General features: G+C 36.5%; 1 non-coding gene across 1 annotated transcript; it reads right to left on the bottom strand.

Annotated features, from left to right (window-relative positions):
* Nucleotides 1-5,872: 5,872 nt before the first annotated feature.
* On the bottom strand, nt 5,873-5,944 carry TRNAK-UUU. Its single transcript has one exon. It is a non-coding gene; the product is annotated as a tRNA-Lys (tRNA).
* Between the last annotated feature and the right edge of the window lie 661 nt (nt 5,945-6,605).

The raw sequence follows: 6,605 nt of genomic DNA, 5'->3' as shown, positions 1-6,605 counted from the left end.
GAGATAGAAGTTATGCTGTCACAAGCCAAGGAACACCAAGGATTGTTGGCAGCCACCAGGAGCTAGGAGAGAGGCATGGAGAGATTCTTCTTCTGAGCCCCCAAGAAGGAACGGACCCTGCCAACAGTCTTGATCTTGGACTTCTGGTGTCCAGAACTGTGAGAGAATAAATTTCTGTTGTTTTAAGCCATCCAGTTTGTGGTATTTTGTTATGGCAGCTCTAGGGAATGAATTCATCTTCTAACAAGTAAAAATTAGATAAGGGACTCTAGCAAATTAATTTAAAAACCCAATAGAAAATGTTACTCTTCCACAGAGCCAGTGCCTACGATGGCTGTTTTCCAAATTTGGAATTCTGGAGGTTTAAGTTAGCTATGATAGCTCCGTGGGTACTTCTTAAACCTTTTGTGCCAGGTGAGATTTAGAATGGAGTGAAAAGACCTTGAACACAAAATCAAACTTAATATCAAACTGAGAAGGGACAAGAAAGAGCTAGAAGGAAGGTTGCATACAGTGGCACCATGTCTTTTGCAATTTGTTTCTTGTAATTTTTGCCCTGGGCTGGCCAGGGAAATAACAGACTCTACGGAAGTCAGCTCTTAAAATGTCTTTCCTGTCATTCTTTTCCTCTGTCCTGTCAACCCCCGCATGACCTTTATTCCTTGTGCAGGACTTAGAAATGCACTTTGAATATAAGCAGTTTGCTTATTGCAGTGTTGGAGCTAAAAGGATGCCTCATTTTGTGGAATAAAGTTGTCCCTTGAAATTCTGCTTTTAAGTACATTCTATGAAGTGAAGCTATGTTTTCTTCTTTTTAGTTTTTCTATTGTAGAGTAAAAGATTTCTTCCCACAAGGAAATAATTGTACCCAATATGTATTAAAAAATATTTAAAAGTAGATATGTATCCAATAAAAGAACAATAGAAATATTTTGTAAAGAATATTCTATATTCAAGATAGCATAATATATATATTACCTAAGGCTAAATTAAAAAGAAAAACATGCAAAGCCTTCACAAAGACATAAAAGGAGACATCAGTAAATGCACTGATGTACCATATTCACCATGGAAAGTATCAATATTACAGAGATGGCAGTTGTCCCCACATTAACCCATAAGTTCAGTTCTAATCGATAACTGAGTAGTTACAACATTTTTCATAGCAGACATTTTCAAACTTTACAGAAGAGAATGGTATAGTGAACCCCCGTGTACCTATCATCCAGCTTTGATAGTTACCGGCATTTTGGCAATATTGTTATAATTGCAGGAATTTGAGGGTAAGAGTGTGTTTTATTTTCCTGGAGAATTTTAAAGCAGGACTAGAAATCATCATGCCATTTTGTCTGTAATTTCTTCAGTTTTCATCACTAAGTACTTATTTTTTAAAAAACATAACTACTATTCCATTATCATACCAAAAGAAATGAATAGTAACTCCTTAATATCATTAATTTTCCATCCACATTCAGACGTCTCAGGTTGTATCCAAAGATGGCTTTTTCCACTTGGCTTATTTGAATTAGCATGTAAACAAAAGTCCTTACATTGTATTCGATTATGTCCTTTAAGCCTCTTCGGTTGTATAATGGCTTCCCACTTTTTATTTCCTGCAGTTTATCTGTTGTGTGTGCTTTTGTGTGTGGGGTCGTGGGGATGTGTTTGGCAGGTGTGCGTGTTCCAGTGGTATGTGCCTAATCCCTTCTCTTAAAAACCTTGCACCTGAGGTTTTATAGTCCGCTGATGATTATTGCCTAGAGCCATGATTTCCTCAGGGGTTGAAAAACAGTGCATTTCTAATGATATCATTCTTTATGCTTTTATTAGCTAGAATTCTTCCCTCATCAGCTATATAGTTACCCTGAAATAGTTATCCTAGAAGGGCAGCTAAATGCTTGATTTTTTTCCTTTATCAATTTTCAGAGTAATAAGCGGATGCCTGCTTGGTTATCTGCTGCTGCATAACAAATTACCCCAAAACTCAAGGGGCATAAAACAACAACTGTTTTATTAAACATCGTTATTTGATAGGTCAGGTATTTTGGAGGGCTTGGCTGGTAGTACTGTTATATGTGGAAGAAGGTGGATGGGCTGGTCTGGAGGGTCCAAGACCGATTCACACACGTCTGGCACCTTGGGATAGGCTCACCTGGGACTACTTATCAGAGAGCCTAAACATGTCCCCTTAGGCATGATGGTCCCAGGGTAGTGTTGGGCTTTTTCCATGGTAGCTCAGAGTTCCCAGAGGGAATGTTCCAAGAGTCCCCTGTGTAAGCTGCAAAGCTTCTTATGTTTTAGCCTTGAAGTCTCAGAATTTTACTTCTATTGCATTCCATCAGGCAAGTAAGTCACTAAGGCCAGTCTGGAATTAAGGGGAGGAGCAGGAAAGAATTTGCAGCTATCTTAATCTACCATAATACCCTAGCAAATTCTACTGGTGAACAGTGATTTTAAAAAATCTAATAAGATTATTGATTCATGAATTTTTATGTACTTGGTGTTTATTCCATGTCACTCATTAGTTTTTACTGACACTCAAATTGTCACATTTTTTTGGCTAGTTGGGCCCCTTTAAGTTGGATCTTGTGATCCAACTTTTGGCGAGACTCAATTAGTTTTTTAAAAAATTACCTTATGGTTTAAAAAACATATAAAATATAAAATTTGACATCTTAACCATTTTTAAGTGTGTAATTCAGTGGCATTAATTTATATTCACAATGTTGTACAACCATCACCACTATTTATTTCCAAAACTTTCTCATCACTCCAAACAGAAACTCTATAGCCAGTAAGCACTAACTCACCATTCCCTCCTTCTTCAACTTCTGGCAATCTCTTATCTATTTCCTCTCTCTGTGAATTTGACTATTCTAGATATTTCATGTAAGTGGAATCATACAGTGTTTGTCCTTTTATGATTGGACATAGCATAATGTTTTCAAGGTTCATCCATATTGTAGCATACGTCAAAATTTTGTTCCTTCTTTTGGCTGAATAATGTTCCGTTGAATGGGTATACCACATTTTGTGTATTCGTGCATCTGTTGATGGATAATTGGGTTGTTATCGCCTTTTGACTGTTGTGAATAATTCTGTGAATGAATATTGGTGTACAAATATGAGTCTGTTTTCAGTTCTTTTGAGTAAACACCTAGAAGTGAAATTGCTCAGTCATATTGTAATTTGATGTTTAGTTTTATGAAGAACTGCCAAAACTGTTCTCCACAGTGGCTGCACCATGGTAGTACACTCCTACTAGCAATTTCTCCACATCCTCTCCACTTGTTAATTTTCTTTCTTTTGTTTTAAACTATAGCCATTCTAGTAGGTGAAGTGATATCTCATTGTGATTTTTGACTTGCAGTTCCCTAATGACTAATGATATTGAGTATCATTTCATGTGCTTATCAGCCATTTGCATATCATCTTTGGAGAAAAGTCTATAAGTCCTTTGCCCATTTTTAAATTAGGTTGTTTGTCATCTTGTTTAGGAGTTGTTTAGATATTGTGGATATTAAACCCTAATCAGATAGTGTATTTGCAAATATTTTCTTCCATTCTGTAGGCGGCTTTTTTGCTTTCTTGATAATATCTTTTGAAGCACAAATTTAAAAAATTTTGATCAAGTCCAGTTTTTTCTTTTGTTGTTTGTGCTTTTGGTGTCATGTCTAAGAATCCATTGTTAAATCTAAGGTCATGAGGATTTACCCTTATGTTTTCTTCTAACAGTTTTATGGTTTTAGCTCCTATACAGTATTTAGGTTGTTGATCCATTTGAGTTAATTTTTGTACGTTATGTGAGAGAGAGGTCTAACTTCATTCTTCTGCATGTGGACATCCATTTGTGCCAGCACCGTTCGTTGGAGAGACAGTTCTTTCCCCATTGAATAGGATGTGGAAACCTTGTCAAAACTAACTTGGCTGTGGAGATACGGATTTATTTCTGGACTCTCAGTTCTATCCCATTGGTCTATATGTCTGTTCTCATGCCAGTACCACACTGTTTTAATTGTTGTTGTGTTGTAGTACGTTTTAAAATTAGGAGTGTGAGTCCTCCAACTTAGTTCTTCTTTTTCAAGATTGTTTTGCTATTTTGGGTGCCTTGCAATTCCTTATGAATTTGAGGATTGACTTTTCCATTTCTATAAAAGACTCCTGGCATTTAATAGAGATTGCATTGACTCTGCAGATCACTTCAGGTAGTCTTGATACCTTAACAGTATTAAGCTTTTTGATCTATGAATATGAGATGTCTTTCCTGTTATTTAAGTCTTCTTTAATTTATTTCAGCAATATTTTATAGTTTTTAGTGTACAATTCTTGCACTTTCTTAATGAAACTTATCCCTAGGTATTTTATTCTTTTAGATGCTATTGTAAATGGAATTGGTTTCTTTTTTTTTTTTTTTTTTTTTTTTTTGTGGTACGCGTGCCTCTCACTGTTGTGGCCTCTCCCGTTGCGGAGCACAGGCTCCGGACGCACAGGCTCAGCGGCCATGGCTCACGGGCCCAGCCGCTCCACGGCATGTGGGATCTTCCCGGACCGGGGCACAAACCCATGTCCCCTGCATCGGCAGGCGGACTCTCAACCACTGCGCCACCAGCGAAGCCCCTGGAATTGGTTTCTTAATTTCCTTTTCAGATAGGTTATTGCAGATGTATAGGAATGTAACTGATTTTTCCATGTTGATTTTGTACTCTACAACTTTCCCGAATTTATTAAGTTCCAGTAACTTTCTTATGGATTCTTTGGGATTTTCTGTATACAGGATCATGTCATCTTTGAATAGAGAGAGTAGTTTACTTCTTCCTTTCCAATTTGGATCCCTTTTTTCTCGTCTAAGTGCCCTGGCTAGAACTTCCAGTACCATGTTGAATAACTGTGGTGAGAGTGGGTATCCTTTTCTTATTCCTGATCTTATGTGGAAAGCTTTCAGTCTTTCACCATTTGGAATGATGTTAGCTGTGGGTTTTTTATAAATGCCCTTCATTATTTTGAGGAAGTTTCCTTCTATTCCTACCTTTTAAAGTATTTTTATCATGAAAGGATATTAAATTTTGTCAAATGCCTTTTCTTGTCAATTGTGATGATCACGTGGTTTTATTCCTTTGTTCTATTAATATGGTGTTACATTGATTTTCTTACGTTGAAGCACCCTTGCATTCCTGGATAAATCCAATTTGATCATGGTGTGTAATCTTAATATGCTGTTGGGTTCAGTTTGCTAGTGTTCATTTTGAGACCCCCATTAGTTTTTGGTAGTTTTGTGGGTTGCTGGAATAACAAGTGTCTTAGTCTCATGTACATTTTGTCACCTCACTGTGGAATCAAGCGTTTTGGAAAGTAGCTCTTGTTCTCTTTAGTGGAAACAATGTTTAAAAACCACAGTTTGGGTTATTGCTTTTTGGTGTTTACAGTGGTTAGAGCCAGGAAATACAAATACACACATACCTATCTCTGAGGTCATATATACACACGTAAGTATTTTTAGTAATATGATAAGCATATATTTATTTTAAAGTGAAAAACTTATGCTTCTAAATTAAATGCAAGAGTACTAGCTCTTCTTTGATTTTATATTGGAAAGTCTGATACTACTCATTTGATTTATCCTATGATATAACTATGATAGTTAAAAAACAATGATACCACAGTATTTCTATTTACAAAAAGACTATAGAATGCTATTTGATATTTCTTTGCAGTTCTCTTCCTCCCCACACCTGCTCCTTCTCCTCCATCCCCCCGCCACCGCCCCACCACTGCCTTAGGCTGTATCCCTCTGGAGAAATGTGTGGTCAACATTCAGCATTTTTTTTTTGGCCGCATCACACTGCTTGCAATCTCGCAGCTTGCAGGATCTCAGTTCCCTGACCAGGGATTGAACCTGGGCCACGGCACTAAAAGTGCCGCATCCTAGGCACTAGACCACCAGGGAACTCCCCAAATTCAGCATTTTAAAGTAACTTGAAGGAATTATTTTCTCTGTGTGGTTATGCCACCAACCTGATGTGCAGGTTAGTTCATTTTCTATTCGGTGACTGCCTTTTGCTTATTTTTGTTTAATTTTGTTTTTAAATTACATAATAGGATTACATGGTTTCAGTGTCAACATTGTAAAACAAGACATATCCAAAGAGATCAGCCCATGTTCCCTTCCTGTTTGTATTATTTTTACTTTCTCATCTAAGTTGTTGCATTTGTTGGCATAAAGTTGTTCATAGTATTTCTTCATAATTCTTTTAATTTCTGAAGAGTCAGAGGTAATCTTTCATTCCTGATTTTTATGGTCTGTATTTTCTCTCCTTTTTCTTGCTAAGGGTTTGTATACTTAAGGGTTTGTTAATTTTGTTGGTATTTTTAAAGAACTTACTTTTGGTTCTTTAAATTTATCTTAGAAAATTAATTTTTCTGTTTTATAGTTCTTTAATTTCCACTCTCATCTTTATTATTTCCTTCTTTATGATTGTCTTCAATGTGTTTTCCTTTTTTCCCCCCCCTACATTTTGAAGGGAAGTGCTTAGATTATTGATTTGAGGTCATCTTCTTTACTAATATAGGCATTTAACACTATAAAGTTTCCTTTAAGTCTTGCATTA

Source organism: Phocoena sinus, chromosome 15 (genome assembly GCF_008692025.1).
Source record: "Phocoena sinus isolate mPhoSin1 chromosome 15, mPhoSin1.pri, whole genome shotgun sequence".
NCBI classification, from domain to species: Eukaryota; Metazoa; Chordata; class Mammalia; order Artiodactyla; family Phocoenidae; genus Phocoena; species Phocoena sinus.
Note: the sequence above shows the minus strand (reverse complement) of the source record. Positions and strands in the feature narration are given on the sequence as shown.